This window comes from Cryptomeria japonica, chromosome 8 (assembly GCF_030272615.1).
Source record: "Cryptomeria japonica chromosome 8, Sugi_1.0, whole genome shotgun sequence".
In the NCBI taxonomy this organism is placed as follows: Eukaryota; Viridiplantae; Streptophyta; class Pinopsida; order Cupressales; family Cupressaceae; genus Cryptomeria; species Cryptomeria japonica.
In genome coordinates, this window is record NC_081412.1 from 133,044,497 (window position 1) to 133,063,389 (window position 18,893).

The 18,893-nt window shown below is 34.9% G+C and overlaps 1 long non-coding RNA gene across 1 annotated transcript in view; it reads left to right on the forward strand.

Moving 5' to 3' along the window:
* The first annotated feature begins 337 nt into the window (after positions 1–337).
* LOC131857982 (uncharacterized) overlaps positions 338–18,893 on the forward strand; it is a 101,117-nt gene continuing 82,561 nt past the window's right edge. Inside the window, exons 1-2 of the long non-coding RNA XR_009358817.1 lie at positions 338–425; positions 2,006–2,098. This is a non-coding gene — a long non-coding RNA (uncharacterized LOC131857982). The remainder of the gene's footprint in view (positions 426–2,005; positions 2,099–18,893) is intronic.

The window sequence follows — 18,893 nt, forward strand, 5'->3', positions numbered from 1 at the left end:
AATAATTAATTGAATATTTATTAATTATATTAATGTTGCTAGAAAATGTTAATTTTTTCAACATTGATATAATTAATAAATGTAAAATTAATTTACATCTTTTAAATTTATAAGTCTTTGAAAGACTTAGGGGTTTTAAAGCCTTCCCACGGCTAGGCTAAGATATCATATAACATATAAGTGGGAGTTTGGAACTCGACCACCATATATTAATTACCTTGTATTACAAAAATGCGATCCCATTAAAATGGGAAAAAGCAAGATAAGGGGGACTATAGCGATAAAAACCTAAAATCATTATTCATTTTGCATTGTAAGTTTTCGGTGAAGAGGAAAACGCCGAGATGCTAGGGTTTGGACTGAAGAAGAAAATTCCGAGAGCTGTGTGATGACTCCTTTTTGGCAGTTTTCTGGGACTTAAACAGGTCTGCTCCATGCTTGGAATTGAAAGGGGTTTCCCTTAAAACCATGGCATTGCTCCATTTTGAAATATGAAAGATATTTCTCCCTTGTGTATTTTTCCAAAGATTTTCAGCAAAATTTTTCTGTTTTCAAACTGCGAACTTGGCATTTTGGAATGCGTTTCGCTTATATTTCTGAAGGAATTTCCGCCATTTTGAAGGAAACTGCATCTATTTTTGTTTTTATGAAGAAAACCTTGCACTTTCTTCACGCAAGCAAACTATGCAAAATTTCTTTTGTCCCGAAACTCTGTAAATTTGTTTGTTAAAGGCTCTGTTGGTGGGTTTTTTCCATTTAATATGGAATTTCTGCAATTTGGAGGGCATTTGTAGATTTAGCTTTTAAATCTCAGAAGAAGGAAATTCTACATTCTTATGGGTTCTTTGCTTGCATTTTCTGAAAATGAAATCCTTTCTGCAACTCTTTAAGCACAGAATTTCCACAAATTTCCAAGGCACAAAACGTTGATTTTTTTTTCCCTTTTTTGTTATTTCTGCACTTTTCTGAAAATGAAATTCTGTAATTTTCATGTATCTCTGCTTTTGAAAGGAAATTTGGGGTTTTTTGGCACTTGATAGAAATCAATGGAATAATACTTGGTTTCACCATACAAAATTTCTGCAAAAAATTTTCCACGTACCCCTGTTGATTCTCTGTTTTTTTCATTTTTATTGAAATTTTAAAGAAGGGAACTCTGTACTTTTATGTGTGCTTGTTGTGGGATCTTTGCAATTTTTTGGGCTCTTTTTTGGAAAAGAAGCCCTCTCCTCAACACTCTACGCACAAAATTTCTACAAATTTCTAAAAATGAAATTCTCTCTGCAACTTTCAGAGTTTTCCCCTTTTTATTGTGTGTCCTCTCTTGCACTTTTGGCACTGTAGCATCATGTCCATTAGGAGATTTACCTCCTTTACAATCTTACTGAATGCCTGAAAAAAATTGTTCAGCAATCCTCAGACTCGCAGCCTCCACTCCATTTAATTGAATAGATTCTGAAAATATTCCAATTCCCTTTGTTGTTGCATTAGAATTAGCTACTATAGCTTCAGCTTTACCTTGTGCTTCCAGTAAAGTCATGGTTTTCTTTCCATCTGCAATATTGATAATTGCTTGGCATATTCCTTCAGACTTCAGAACTTGGGCTCTCTTTTTACGTTCTACCTCTACCTGCATCTCCATGGCTGCCTTTACACCATCTTATGCTTCCTGTATATACCAGTAAGTACACTCTGAACAATCATATGGTTTCTATGAGCTGGGCTCAACCCTTGTGGGAGCCTCATTTAATCCCACTCATAGTAAAAACCTCTGAAATCTGCAATTTTGGATTACCTGTCTCTGCACATTAAACAAACAATTAGAAAAAACATTGATTCTCCAAGCAATGAGAATGACCCTTTCTTCTTTGCCTTCCAAGATGTTTATTTTTCTATCAAAAAGGGATCTTGATTAAATAATACAAACGTATAGGCAACATCAGAAGGAATTTAGTCATTGCTTGGATCTTTTGATCTAACCCACATCACTTTTTGACTTTTTCAGGACAAGGAGGAGATTGGAGGCCAAAAGACATCAAGAATGCAAACCTACAACTTCAGACAAAGACTTATGCCAGCCATATACCCCCAGGCAATGGTTGGTTCCTTTCTTACCTCCTCTATGTATTTGTTTTTTTTAATTTAGCTTTTCTCCTTTGCATAGGAAAATAAAGATCACTCTCACGGTCTTGTGTGAGAGAAAATTTATTCTGTAGATTACTTTCTCGTAATCTTTTCAACTGTACTGAAATTCACTAATATAACTATAATCTTTGCCTAGGTACTTGAATTTTCCATTAAATTGTAAATATTATGAAAATTTTAGTAACAAAAACCTATCAGTTGTTAAACCCTAACCGATCAAGTTTGATGGTTTATTATCTGATAAGCGGTAATGATGGAGACACGTGTGATCATTGTATGAGGATATGTTCAAATTGTTGTGGCACGTTTGTTTCTTGTCTAGCAAAGGATCAAAGTGGACTGCATCTAATGCACAGCGCGTGATGAGTTACAAAGTTCGATGAAGCAATGATTATGGAGCGGCTGGAATTTTCTTGAAGAATGTGAAGAGATTGTCATGATTTCTAATGGTCAAGATTGTACCGACTTGTTTGTAATCTCGATGATGAGAATTAGGTTTTTGTTGTGTTACCGACCTAATTGATTTGTATTTAAGGTTGATGAAGTTGTTTGTAAAGGTTGTTGGCAAGATTGATAGAAACCTGTTGAGTGTGTAGTTGCCTAACCAGTGAATGGATCTACACTTTGAGTGAAGGCAAATTGAAGCTTAGAAGGATTTGATCAAGCAAATGTAGTGCTACTCAGATAGATCAAGAAAACTTGTTATTTTCTAACAATTATAGTAGAAGTGAAATCTCTTAACCGGGTAAGCTCTAACAAGCTTGGTTACTCATTAAATCCTCTAACAAGGTAGTCCATTAGCTTGGATTCTTAAATCCTCCAGCGAGGTTACTCCTAACAGGGTATTGTGCTTTTCATCAAGGCATATTTGTAAATCCCTTAACCGGGTGATTCCTAACTGGAATTAGTTCTTAACAGGACTTATTGTAAAGATTTAACAGGCTTGGCTCCTAACAAGGTGAACTTCAAAAGAGTTCAGATAGCTATCCTTGTGAGTTTCATCTCACCATGGTTTTTACCTATTTGGGTTTTCCCCGTATAAACATTTGTGTCAAGTGGTGAATTCTTTCGTGGTTGTGATCTTATTTATTGATTTGGTTAACTTCTGATAAGGCATGTTAAGTAGAAGCATTGAGAGTTGAATATGTTGAGTTATGATTAAGCATTATTGATGTTTACTAGATTGAAGTTGTTTACTATTAAAGTTGTCATAACAGTTAAACTAGTTGATGTCAAGTATTCTTATGAATATTGATCTTGACTGAGATATGTTTCCTTTGTTTGACTGAGTTTGAATTTGGGAACTTTGTATCAGTTTTTCAATATACTGATTCACCCCCCCCCCTCTCTCAGTATTCTATCGGATACTTATTCTTTCATCATACCATCATAATGGTCCTACGACTTGCTTACTGAAAGATCTAACTAGGCAATCAATGCCAGAATCAATTCTACCATACTCTTCAAATGGAGTTGATCCAAATCTTATATCTCCCAAATTGTAATGAATCATGACTCTTCTAGATCGAAATCCTTCATAACAATTGCTGTCATAATTAATCGTTGCCTTCATACCTTTTCACAATAAGTGTCTTGATTATTATAATTGTTGACAATTAGTTATCCTTGCACCTCTTGATTAAGAGATCTATTAGTTTATATTTACTAATCATTATCGATTGCATAATATCAATTAGTCTATTCGTTGATTAAAGATATTTGATTATATTTGTCAACGCTATTAAGGAATGTTGACACTTACACCAGTCATTGTTACTTTCCAGTTATTGATCTCTTAATGCTATTGGCAACGAATCCTTGTCTTTAAATTGATTATATAAGTCGCTATGATTATAAAACTTACTTTATGTCGATTATCATTTAGACTTTACTGGTTATCTCTTCTCTTCTCATACTTAGTCGATGTGTCCATTCTATAATGATGATCGATAATGTCCTTATTCTCATTCTCACGGTCACCTAATTGGTCAAAGCTTATGAATACCTTGGATGCTTGCAAGTCTTTATGCTCCACTGGTAGTTCATCTATCCATTCTTTATTTGTCTTTCATCCTAATAACTATTGGAATAGGGTGATGTTCTCCTCATATTGGTACTATGTACACTTGTTACTTCTTAACTGCTTGAAAACACTACCAAGGCTACTAGTCGTGATCCCATAATTGTTCTTTGTTTGTTATCTTTTTGGGTCAAAGATGGGGATATGACATTCAAACCATGATTAATTGCCTTGTTATACTTGAACATTTTGAGAAATCATGTAAGGTCTAATGGAGATTTTTGTTAGTATGCTGCAAATGTGTGCTTTAATGATATCTGAGAGATGTGTTGTCATTGATGTCAACATATTTTTATTTGTGACAGTGTTGCAGTGGAGGTCAATTAGTGAGTTTGTTCAGCATGTTGATGATCAGAGTGTGGATGAAAGGGTTTGTAGAGGATTATGTTTAGATTATTCGGTGCAATTTTTCAGAGGTCCGCATGAAGATTTGAGTGAGTTATGGTTATCTGTGTTGTGGCTGGTTTTTTTGTTGTTCAGTAATGCCAATGTGTCAATAATTTGGTATGCATTGCTCCGCACTACAATTTCTTGATTTGCGGATTTGGAATAATGTTTGGGACATTGATGTGTGTCTTCAATTCAAATGGTTCATGGTTTGGAGCTTCGCAAGTGATTTTTCAAGGTTGACAGTCGTTGTTGTTAGTGTTCTTGAAGTTCAGTATAATGATGATATGATACTAGTAATTTGAGTTATTGTAGATGTTGCACTGGTAATTCATGATGCTTGTGGATGTTTTTGGATCGTGTGCCTTTTGTGTTGGTGGTCTGCATTGATCGTTGTGTGCATAGTTGATGATTTTATCCAATGTGTTAGTGTTCTTCATTGCTTTAGCCAAACAGATGCTTGTAGCATGTTGCGGATGTTCGATGCATAATTCTTGAAGGTGTTTCATATTTGAGGTGTGATATTGGTCCATGCTATGTCTTAGCTGACATTGCTTGGTCTGCATTTGATTTTGTAGCGTGTGGTTATATTTTTGTAACTAGGTAATATGTGTTGAGCCAACCTTGGTGAGGTTGATGTCATGTATAAATAAATGTAATATCTTTATAATTCAATTTGTGGATGTGTCGTGGATGAGTGTATGAGAGAATAATGTATACATCTTTTGGAGGTAAAGTGGAAGAGTGAGAACTTGTTTTTTTCTTAACCAGAACTGTAACCAGGCATTGGGAGATGCTATTCTATCAATTCATGATCATATAATCCAAGTGTGTTTGTAAGACAGCGAGTCTTCTGAGGGTTGTAGCCCTTGTGGTTCTTGTTTTTGAGCAGTGAGCTCTAGGAAGTGTGTCTGAATGCATGTGCATTCCCCATTGTAATATTTCATACACTTCTAACAGAGTATCATCATATTGTGGGTAGGTTCCCACCATGGTTTTTCTCTTGACCGGGTTTTCCACGTCAAAAATCTTTGTGTTATGTGTGTTCTTGTTGTGTTGTTGATTTATGCTTTCATGCTTAATAATCAGATCTAAGAATAAGTTTAATTTGTATGAGTTTGTGAGACAACTGATCCCCCCCCTCTCAAATGTCTGCCCAGAATCAAAGCAGGTTCCTCCAGAGAAGCTTAACCACTTGAGGTGATCCGAGATGGCATCATACAAGGACATTCTGAGATTTGATGGAAGTAACTACTATCTTTGGGAAGAGCAACATGGAATGTCATCTCAGATGTACTGGAGAAGCTTACTGGACTATTACAATAAATATACTGTTTCTACAAATGGACCTTCAACTCCGGATGAGATTAAGGAAGCTGAATGTAATATTAGAGCTAATGAAGCTTTGTTAAGTGCCTTGACAGATTATGAAATGACAAATGTTATGGAATTGCAAACTACTCATGAGATCTGGAAGCAGTTGGAAACCCTATATGAAGGTGACAGCAATGTGAAGATGGCTAAGTTACAAATCCTGAAAGGAAAGTATGAGATGTTGAAAATGGGCAAAGATGAGAACATTACCTCTTTCATGTAGAAGGTGAATGAATTAATCTGCAATATCAAATGTGTCGGTGGAAAGTTGGAAGAATGAGAGATAGTTGCTAAAGTGCTTAGGTCTTTACTTGAATCCTACAAACATAAAGTTGCTGCTATTGAGGAGATCCGGACCGTGACAGATGTGACCAGAGACATGTTGATTGGTAAGTTATTAGACTTTGAATTGAGTGACTTTAGTGATTCCCTTCCAAAAGTAGATTTTGCATTCAAAGCCACTGTTTCCAGAAAGGATAAGCAAGATATGATCCGAGAGAAAGTTCTTCAAGGAGGATATCAACATATGAGAAAGAGATGAAGGAGATGGAAGAAGAAGAGCAAGAGCTTGAAGAGCTTGAAGAACTAATTGCCAGAAGATTACCTAAAAGAGATGGTAAGTATGAAATAAAGTTGCCTCTTAAATATTTTTCATGTAATAAGGTAGGACATTTTGCTGCTGATGAAGATGTTTCAGATGACGAATCGGATAAAGGAAATACAAGTGACAATGAATAGGTGTTTATTGCTATCAAGGAAGATGATCCAATGGCTATTGATTCTACTAGCTACATGAATGTGGAAAGAGCTTTGATTTCATAGATTGAAGAGAAAGATGAATGGGTGATAGACAGCAGATGCTCTCATCATATGACAGGTGATAAGAGTAATTTTGTGAGCTTGGAAAAGTATGGAGGACTTGTGAAATTTGGAGATGATAAAGCTGGTATAATCCATGGTAGAGGTTCTATTTCTCTTGATGGTTAGCAAAATACTGATGATATCTTGTAGGTTGAAGGGCTGAAGCATAATCTTTTGAGTGTGGGACAGATGGTTGACAAAGGCTATGATCTTCAGTTCAAGAATGGAAAGTGTATAATCTTGGGTAGCTCCAAAATTGAGATTGCATCAGGTACAAAGACTAAAGGTAATATCTTTCACATGAATAGCTCCGATAAAAGATGTTTGATTACTCAAATTGATGAAAGTTGGTTGTGGCATAGATGGATGTGTCATATGAATTTTGATAACATTGTTAAGCTAATTTCTACTCAGGCTGTGAGAAAGTTAATGAAACCGGCTAACCCTATGTGCAAGGAATGTCAGTTAGGGAAACAAACCAGAATATCTTTCAAGAGTAAGAAGCATTTTTCTAATGGATGATTAGATCTTGTGCGTATTGATTTGTGTGGACCTTCTAGAGTTAGAAGCTTGCAAGGAGACAGGAATATTTCATGTTGTTGATTGATGATTATTCAAGGATGATGTGGGTTATTTTCTTGAGAGAAGTCTGAAGCATTGGAGAAGTTCAAAATTTTCAAAGCTATGGTTAAGACTGAGACAAGTTTGAAGCTAAAGTGTCTAAGATCTGACAAAGGTGGAAAATTCATTTCTGGTGAGTTTAATGCATTCTATGAATAGATTGGGATAAGAAAGAAAGAACAGAACCATTCAGGAAGTTGCTAGGACAATGATGCTGCAAAGAAATGTTCCACAAGTTTATTGGAGAGAAGTTGTGAGTACTGTTGTATACACTCTTAATTGGGTGCGTATCAAAGGTGAGACTAGTAAGACTCTTATTAATTATGGTTTGGTCATGCTCCTGCTGTTAAATATTTTAAAATTTTTGGAAGTAAATGTTATATCAGAACAGATGAGATTTAGGTAAATTTGATGCTAGATGTGATAAGGAATATTTCTTGGTTATTCTAATAAAAGCAAGGCCTATCGGTGTTATAAGAGACTGAGAAAGATATTTTAGAGCAAGGAAGCAATAATTGTTTGGGGAATTAATCAGCAAAACAAAAAGTATAAGATTTTTTCAAAAAATAGGAAAAAAATCGGATCTACAAAAAAACGTAAAAAATTGTAGAAAAACAATCAAAAACTACTTTTTTTATATATTTTAGGGCATTTCCATAGCATAGAGATATTATAAGCAAATAAAATAGACACTTGAACACATGAATTGCAGGAATTAGATTTTCGTTGTTTATATTCATATCATTGATTACATTGCACAAAATATACTACACCATAAATAATATCTAGATGGTGATAGATGTCAAAATGGCAATTACAATATAGTTTGTGACTTTGAACAAAGTCAACTTGTAAACTAAGTACAAAATTCCAAAATATCAAATATAGGCAAATGACATGCTAGAGGGTAGAAGGCCCTGATGATGAAGCTCCCGGGTGAGAACCTGTCCTAATTCGTTCAACCCATTGAGGACCAAAGTTGGCTTGCCTCGTGATATCAAAATCTTCAATCTCAAGAGGACGATCAGCAACAACATAATCATCATCAACATCATCATCAGCATCAGCATCATCATCAACATCATCAGCAACAATCAACTCACTCTGGATATATCTCATGAAGGTCAATTGGCAAGCCTTTCTCAATAGTTCCTGATTTTGCCCATGTAGAAATTAGTGTTTCCCTTACAAGTGAAAAACACAACGAATAGTGAATACAATTTCAAAAACTGCAACTATATATTAATATTCTCACTTTGATCTTTCCTTATCTTCAAGCAGAGGTTGTGATGAACAAATACCAAGTCATTCAGTTGTTGTTGTGATAGGCGGTTGTGTTTCTTGGAATGTATGTGTTCAAAAACACTCCAATTACGCTCACAAGTTGATGAGCTTCATGGTTGGCTCAAAATGTGCACTACCATCCACCTTAAATATGGTATTTCATCTCCAAAAGAAGCCCACCATGCAGCTGAAAAACACATTATACGGAGATGATATTGTAAGACAAAGAATATCTTATAATCTTAAGTTTTAACAAGCCTAATGAGCATGTTGGCAAAATAAAGAGATTGTCAAAAGTTTACAGAGTCTACCTGGTTGAATGGTCTTTTTGCTTTGTATAGCAGCCCTAGAAGAGAGAAAACACTTAGCATGCTTGTACACTCCCAACTCTCCAACTCTACCATAGCCACATCAAATGTTTCCAAGTTAAGAAACATTTTTTCCATGCACTTGAAGAAGCCTTGTTTGATCCCAACATCAATTTCCATGAAGTCGGTCTTATAGAATAACAAAGGATTGAGATAGTATCCCGCAGCATGGAGAGGAGTGTGCAACTGTCCATCCCATCTCCTATCAATTATATCCCACAATGGCATATACCTATCCTTGTTATTTTCCAACTTACTCCTTATCACCTCCTTGGCCATGGCCTCATACACATATCCCATGGGGGGTTTATCCCCATCCACTAGTCTCAAGACTTTTACTAAAGGCTCTAAAAATTCTACAATTTGATCAATAGATTCCCAAAAGGTGGTAGAATACATATACTCTGCCACTGCTATGTCATTTACTTGAGTTGTGAAACCAGACTCCATCCACTCAGTTGAAACAAACATTTGCCTCAAATTAACTTTTTATTCATATAATGTTTGTGATGCAAAGAAATATGTTGCAAATCTTGTCACTCCTAGTCGAACTAGCTCCTTGCCTCCTATGAAAGAGTGCATTATAGCCAAAACCTTTGTGTGATTATAAACAAATTTGGTAACCTTGTGAGCTTTCTGAAATGCCGCCTTAACCCATTCAATTTTTCCAATGTCCTCTAGGGTTAGATCAAGGCAATGTGTTGCACATGGTGTAAAAAACATGGAAGGGTATTTATCTATCAGAAGTCTCCCTGCAGCAACACAAGCAGTAGCATTGTCTGTGATAAATTGAACATTTGTGTGGCCCTACATCCGTAACTACCACGCCATACATCTCAAACAATGCATTTGTGAATTTTATCATATTAGATGCATCCACAGATTTCAAAAAAATCATGGCAATCTCATAAGAGACAACGAAGTTAATGAGAGTTTGGTTCCTTCTATCTGTCCAGCCATCTGACATGATGCTGCAACCAGTTCTAGCCCACTATAACAACATCTTGAACATCCTCTACTGCATCTTTTAGCATACCAACCCTCAATGATTCATAAGATGGGGCTTGAAACCCAAGACCTATAGCTGCAATAGCATCTACCATGGGTTGCCAATATGGATTTCTGGAAGCATGGAATGCCGTGTGAGAGGAGTACCTATAATTAGCAATTACCTTCTTTGCTTGTTCAGTGACAGTTTTCCTCCATCCTATACTCTCCAAAGTGGTTTGTGATTTTGGTGTAGTAAGAAGTTGGAAGAAAGCATTAATGTTTCCTCCACCTGTGTTTGGTCCACGTGCTATAGAATTATGTGTCAACCCAAATTCCCTGAAACCCCCATCTTCACCATCCTCACCCAAATCGTTCATCGTAGGATTTGTAGAACTAGAACCTAGTTCAACACCAACTCTCCAAAGTGGTTTGTGATCCTGGTGTAGTAAGAAGTTGGAAGAAAGCATTAATGTTTCCTCCAACTGTGTTTGGTCCACGTGCTATCGAATTATGTGTCAACCCGGATTCCTTGAAACCCCCATCTTCACCATCCTCACCCAAATCGTTCATCGTAGGATTTGTAGAACTAGAACCTAGTTCAACCCCAATTCTTGCCTTTTTGGCCTTATTCTCAACAATCCCTTCAAGAGATTGCTTTGCCTGATACGAGACATTTGTAGGGCATTTTTTGCATATCTCAGTGTTATTTCCTCGTTCTTTTGACAAATGTCATTTGAAACGATAAATTCCACCACTGATGTCCTCTAGACACCAATTGCACTTGACCTTTGTGCTACCTGGAATTGTTCTGCAATGTATCCACGCAGTCTTTTTGACGTGGCATTATGATCAAGAATCAAATCTGCAAAAACATTACACACAGTCTTTAACTTTTGAGTGAGAAAATCAAATTGTTGAGTTGAGGATTTTGAAGCAACGGGTTATGATGGATTATGATGGTTTTGTCTGGTTTTAACATGTTAGAAAAATTTGTGTAGAGTGTAAACCATGTGTTCAATTCAAAACACAAATTGATTAAAAAATGTCAAATTGTCACTAAAGCATAAACCATTACATGTCTTTTTGAGTTTCTTTTTGATTTTGATCTAGGATTCAAATTCTTAAACAATATGGGAAATAATTCAACAAGTTTTCTCTAAAACAACTCTTCAAGTTCAAACTATCCTTGAATTTTCTACTATAGTTATTTGATGTTAATGAAAACATTCTAGGACAAATGTATGCCATGCTTGAAGATTTCTATATATAGAAGTAGTCCCAAAACTCTAGTTTTCAAATCTTTTCTTTCTTACATGTTACTCCTATGATCTAGTTTATCAGACAAGAATAGAGACAAAAATTCAGACTCTAAAGGAGCAAGTTAAGCGACTTGAACAGTTATTTGATGTGATATTGTAATTTCTAAATTTACTGATAAAATTACTGTAATTTTTAAATTTCTATTTAATGTGATCCAATAATTAAATAGAAATTTAGAAATTACTCATAAAATTACAGTAATTTCTAAATTTCTAATTAAACTATAGTGTATCAAATTACTGTTAACATACTGAAATTGATATATTTAATACTTATTTTGATATATAATTCTTTTTCATCAAAATAAGTAAAAAAATTGATATATCAATTACAAGCAGTAATTGTATATCTGATATATCAAATTACAGTATAAAATATACTGTAATATTTATCTGTTAAATGTAATTTACAATATCAAATATCAAATATTTATACAATATATTTTATACTGTAATTTACAATTTTACAGTATATCAAATATTTATACACAAATTACAGTATAAATTTATAAAATATACATTGTTAAATGTAAATTACAATATAAAATACAATATAAGTTACAGTATAACTATATATCATGTATAAAATATACTGTATAAGTTAACAGTAAAATACAGTAACATTATAACAGTAATTTATATTTAACAGTAACTTACTATCTTTTGTAATATACTGTATAAGTTAACAATAAAATACAGTAACAATAACTGTATACAACAAGTATTTTTTATACTGTAATTTACATGTTAACAGTAACTTATACAATAACAATATAAGTTACTATTAAATGTAAATTACAGTATAAAATATATTGTACATCAACAACTAATAAAGTGACTGTTAAATGTAAATTTATATATCTACAACGTATTTTGATGAAGAAAAGTTGTTAAAAATTTGGAAAGAAATGGCATAAATACCTGATAAATAATGGTCGGGTAAATGTGTTGCCTGGCTCTTGTCGGGAAAAAAACGAATTGTAGTAGCTCCGGGAAGATATACCTCTCGCACCTAGGAGCTCACACGATCAACCCACAGAGCATCAAACTCAGTCTGTGTCAGCTCCGATATGAGAAACTCTACCGCGTCGCACACTATAAAGGAAAAACGCACATTTTTTCGCGCCTTATTTTCGCGATATCAGGGTTTTTTCGCTCCACGACGATTACGGGAGATTAATCGTTCGATTTATTCCGGTTTTAATCAGGAAAAAGTCGTTGAAAATCATTTTGATTGGTCAACGATTTTAACCAGTGATTTGGGGAATTTAATTGGCAACACATCCGATTCCCGATTAATCGGGTATAATCACGATTAATTCTGGATTGTTGCTTCTATGGTTTAGAGTGCTAATGTCAGATTTGATGAAAGCGATGAGAAGCATATCAGATCTTGCAGATATGATTCAAATGATCAAGATGTCAGTGCAAACAAAGGAAAAAATCACAGCCCCAGAAGCAAGTTCAGACTTTTCCGGTGAATTCAGAGAATCAAGGTGAAGGAACTAGTGAACTAGTGCAAGTGCAAAAGAAAGAGCTCAAGAGTCTGAAAAATCAAGAAAATCCATAAACACTCCCAGGTATGTGATTCATGAAAAATCAAGAAAATCCATAAACACTCCCAGGTATGTGAGATTGAATCATTCAGAAAATCAGATCATAGGAGATAGAAATAAAGGTGTTCAGACTAGAAGAAGAATTGTAGAAGATTAAGTTGAATATTATTTGATTTCTAAGATTGAACTTAAGGATGTGAAAGAAGCATGTAAAGATGAACATTGGGTAAAAGCAATGGAAGAGGAATTGAATCGGATTGAAAAGAACAATACACGGATTCTTGTTCCTAGACCTAAGGACAAAAATGTAATAGGAACTAAATGGGTCTTCCGGAATAAATTGAATGAGCAAGGTGAAGTTGTTAGAAACAAAGCTAGACTTGTTTGTAAAGGATATTCTCAAATGGAAGGAATTGATTTTGAGGAGACTTATGCTCTAGCGGCAAGGATTGAAGTTGTTAAATTATTTCTTGCTTATGCTGCTTACAAAGATTTCAAAGTCAAGATGGATGTCAAGTCAACATTCCTAAATGGCGAATTGGAAAAGTGTACATAGAGCAACCAGATGGATTTATATTGACTGATCAAAGGGATATGGTGTGTCAGTTGAATAAAGCATTGTATGGATTGAAGCAAGCGCCAAGAGCTTGGTATGCCAGATTAGATAAGTACTGTTGAATCTAGAATTTAACAAAGGTATTACTAATAGTAATCTGTATTTTAGATTGATAGTGATAACATTCTGATTGTTGAAGTTTTTGTTGATGATATTATTTTTGGAGGAAATGATAGTTTGTGCAATGAGTTTTCTAATGAAATGTAGAATGTGTTTGAGATGTCTATGATTGGAGAGAAATTCTATCTGGGATTGCAAATTACACAGTCAAAAAAAGGGATTTTTATATCACAATCAAAGTATGTGAAAGAATTGTTGAAGAAGTTTGGTCTAGGGGATACAAAGCCAGTTGGAACCCCTATGGTGATCGGATGCAAGTTGACTAAGGATGATAATTCCCTTAAAGCAAATCAGACTAGATATAGATCTATGATTGGTGAATACCTAGACTAGACCGGATATCATGAATGTTGTTAGTCTTGTTGCTAGATTTCAAGTTGATCCTAAGGAATCCCATGTTGTTGTTGTTAAAAGAAATCTTTAGATATCTGAAAGGAACTATTGATTTTGGTTTATGGTACACTATGGATGATGATTTTACTTTGAGTGCCTTTACTGATGCTGATTGGGCAGAAGATGTTAATGACCGGAAGAGTACTAGTGGTGGTGCATTTTTCTTGGGAAAAAGGCTGGTTTATTGGTTGAGTAAGAAGAAGAATTCAATTTCTCTATCTACTGTAGAGGCAGAATACATTGTTGTTGCTAACAATTGTACTCGGGTAATATGGATGAAACAAATGTTGAAAGATACCAGAGTTGTGTATGATGAGCCTATTGCTATTTATTGTGACAATTCAAGTGCAATTAACATTTCTAAGAATCTGATGTTGCATTCCAAGACTAGGCATATATCTACCAAGTTTCACTTTTTGAGAGACAAGGTAAATGAGAAGAAAATCAGATTGGAGTATGTGCCTAGAAAGGAACAGATTGCAGACATTTTTACAAAGCCTTTGCCTAAAGATAATTTTGAGTATCTTAGAGGAAAGTTAGGGGTAATTGGCCCTCATGATCAGAACTAAGGTGCATTGGTATGCATCAATCCAATGCATTTCATAGTCATATCTTGTGATCCGAATTGATGTGTGGAGGTTGCTACTCAAGGGGAATAGTCAGTTAGTTTTGAATTTTTGTGGTGCAAATATGTGTCTTTGTCATTGATGTCAAAGGGGGAGAGATTCATGTGAAAAACTATGTAATGATTTCAGGGGGAGAGAATATTTGTATAGTGGGAGAGAGTTGTTGATTTCTTTGACATTGATTGTTTTTCACATCATGTGCTTTAATGATATATGAGAGATGTGTTGTTATTGATGTCAACATATCCCTCTGTCTATGACAATGTTGTAGTGGAGGTCAGTCAGTAAGTTTGTTGACCATGTTGATGATCAAAGTTTGCAGATTAAAGGGTTTGTAGAGGATTATGTTTAGATTATTCAATGCAATTTTTAGAGGTTTGCATGGAGATTTGAGTGACTTATGGTTATCTGTGTTGTGCATTTTTTTGTTGTTCAGTGATGCCAATGAGTCAGTAATTTGATCTGCATTGCAATATCTTGATTTGCAGATTTGGAGGAATGTTCGAGACATTGATGTTTGTCTTCAATTTAGATGATTCATGGTTTGGAGCTTCGCAAGTGATTTTTCCAAGTTGGCAATTGTTGTTAGTGTTCTTGAAGTTCGGTATAATGATGATGTGATTCTAATAATTTGAGTTGTTGCAGATGTTGTGGTGGTAATTCATGATGCTTGTGGATGTTTTTGTATAGTGTGCCTTTTGTGTTGGTGGTCCGCATTGATCGTTGTGCACGTAATTGATGATTTTCTCTGATGTGTTGGTGTTCTTCATTGTTTTGGTCGACCAGATGCTTGTAGTGTGTTGCGGATGTTCAATGCATAATTCTTGGAGGTGTTTCATATTCGAGGCGTTTGATATTAGTCTGTGCTATGTCTTAGCTGACATTGCTTTGTCCGCATTTGATTTTGTGCGTGTGGTTATATTTTTGTAACTACATAATATGTGTTGAGCCGACCTTGGTGAGGTTGATGTCATGTATAAATAAATGTAATATCTTTGTAATTCAATGTGTGGATGTGTCGTGGATGAGTGTATGAGCGAACAATGTATACATCTTTCAAAGGTAGAGTAGAAGAGTGAGAAGAAGTTATTTTGTGCTGAACCGGAACAGTAACCAGGCATTAGGAGATGCTATTCTATCAGTTCATGATCTTCCGGATGTAATTCGAATGTGGTGTAAGGCAGCAGTGAGTCTTCCCAGCAGCCCTTGTGATTCTTGTTTTTTAGCAGTGAGCTCTAGCCAATGTGCCTAAATGCATGTGCATTCCTACTTCTAACAGAGTATCATCATATTGTGGGTAGGTTCCCACCGTGGTTTTTCCCTTGAATGGGTTTTCCACGTCAAAAATCTTGGTGTTATGTGTGTTCTTGTTGTGTTGTTGATTTATGCTTTCATGCTTAATAATCAGATCTAAGAATAAGTTTAATTTGTGTGAGTTTTGCTCCAATTTGTACTGCTATCTCTTCATGTCCCCAAATGATCATAAATAGTAACAAAAACTATTTATTAAACTAAATTATAAATATGATTACAAGGAACATAAACAAAGCATGACAAAATATTAAGTAATTGTGAGGCACATAGAGGCTATTTAGGTCATTTTTAGACCATATCCATTATATACCCCTAAAATAGCCTTAAAACACCTTTAATATGCTTAAATAACCTATAAAATGGTAAATAATTACAAAAATAAAGGCAATTTCATGGGAATAAGCTAATTAAGAGTTATTATGAAAAGAAATAAGTGAAAAGGCATTATGAAGAGAAGTAAAGAAAGGAAGAAGGGGAGAAGAAGTAAGAGTGTGTAGAGTGATAAGAAGAGAAATCCAAATTCATAAAAGAAGATATTTTGTAATATATTTTTCTGAACATTATTTTAAATTTTCCTAGAATTTTTTAAGAGAGTGTTGAAAAATCAATATACTTTTAGGGAACAAACACATTCTTCATAATTGGCGGTGGATAATTTCTGCATAATGAAGTGGGTTTTTCATGAGATAAAGAATCTCAATATTAAACAAAGATCCATCAACAGCAAAGTGGAATGTTGGATGCTAGCGATGTGGGCTCTCATGGCAGACAAGACATAAAAGGAAATAATCTCTAGACGGAAGAAGAAAAATTTTCAATCATTGAGTGCCTCACCAAAACTATCGAAGCTCTGGACTCTTTGAAAAAAGACTATGAGAATAAGGTTTCTACCATTGAGAAAAAAATTACAAATATCAAAGATTCTCTCCACTCAATTATGTCTCATAGTCATAATGTCATCAAAACCACAACTAAGAGCATGAACACCATGGTTATGAATATGGAGAAAGGTTACCAAGGCAGCTTGGTGGTGGAGTTGGATCTTGAGAAAGAAAAGGACAATGAAGAGTCATTAGGTCCCAGCAAGAGAACTCGGGCCAATTTGAAGAGGAAGGCGGAAAGACCCTTGTAGGATCTGCAAGACTTCAATAAAGTTGCTTAGAACATGAATCAGCTTGAGGCAAAGGTCACTGAAACTTTAAAGACTTTGGCTTAATCTTCTTCTATCCCTGTCTGGTTTTTTGCTAGTGATGGGTGTTAGGTCCTAGAGACAACTGAGAGGGGGGGGTGAATCAGTTGTCAAATAAATTCAAACCAAAATAACTTAACCAACTTTAATGCTTAATACCAGTAAACCAGACTTTTATGCCGGTAGATAGTTTTATCAGTTAATTGCAGTACCGGTAAAGATTAATGTATGAAACAGAAAGACAATAACATCCACAACACATAACACCAATATTTGTACGTGGAAACCCTGTAAGGGGAAAAACCACAGTGGGAAACCTTACCCACAATCAGATGATACTATTGCAGATAGTATGTGTATACAAATGGGGTCTGCACATGCAGAAAGGCCAAGCGCCTAGAGCTCACTGCTCAAACACAAATAGGAGTCACACTGACTACATGGTTAAATCCAATAAGAATGTATTGCTCAAAATAGTATCTTTCTATGCTGGATTCAGTACCAGTGTAGTTCTGATTGTCTTCACAAAAACCTTGCTTTACCTTCAAATGATGTCTGCGTGTATAGCTCTGCTTATTCTCACATATACCTTCTTACAATTCCTTTTCCTTATCGCATATCGATCTTACAAATAAGATCTTACATATATACCATAACCTAAGACCAATTTTAGTAGGTCGGCTCTAAAAGATGTTACAATAAAATCATTTTATAAATAAAACAATAACCGATACAATATCCGATTCAACATGTCGGCTTAATGCATTTACAACAATAATAAATTATCTCCAAGGCGTGTCGTGCTGATTTGGAATAGATAAGCCTGCTAGTGCTTATTCTGGACCTATTTTCCGGTAACAGCAAATATGCAAATACGAATATACCAATGAACATATCTTCAAGACAAAGTGTCCAAACGATACATAACCAGATGTTTTCCATGCCATTCCAAGTGTTAGTGAACAATATATCTTGTCGGTGTACCAGATACCAGTGACTATGCATAAGTCGCTTGCCGGTGAACATTGTCGATTCTCCAAAGTGCCAGAGTTGATAGGTGTTGACATCAATGACCAAACCATACCAAAATACCAACAATGGGTTGCCTTTCTCTACTTTTCTGCTTTGGCAGCATTTTGCTCTTTGTTCTGTTATGATTTTCATGCTTTATCTTGGTTTTGACCTACTGTAAAGGGTTTCGGGTCCCTTCAAAACCTATTTTTACTGTAATAAAAAACACATTCTTCATAATTTTTAATATATACAATGCCTCTTCAGTTTTTAACAAGTCAAAAATACAAGAAATTACTTATTTTAAATGGTTAAACATTTTTGTTTCATCTATAAGGCATCAATAAAATGATGTGGAGTTGTTCAGAATATTTTACAAATAAATGTTCAAGTCGGTGCTATACTACGACACAAACAGAATTCGATGATGTGATTAGCAATACAAAACATAATCATGCTCCAAAACTTGAGATGATCACTGTCAAACACAAAGTGAATGAAATGAAAGACTTGGCATGCTCGACTCAAGATTCTATGAGAAATATCACTGCTGCTTTATGTTCTAATATTTCATTACCCGTAGCAGGAGCAATACCATCAACCAATGCATTATCCAAAACGATTCGAAGAAAAAGATTA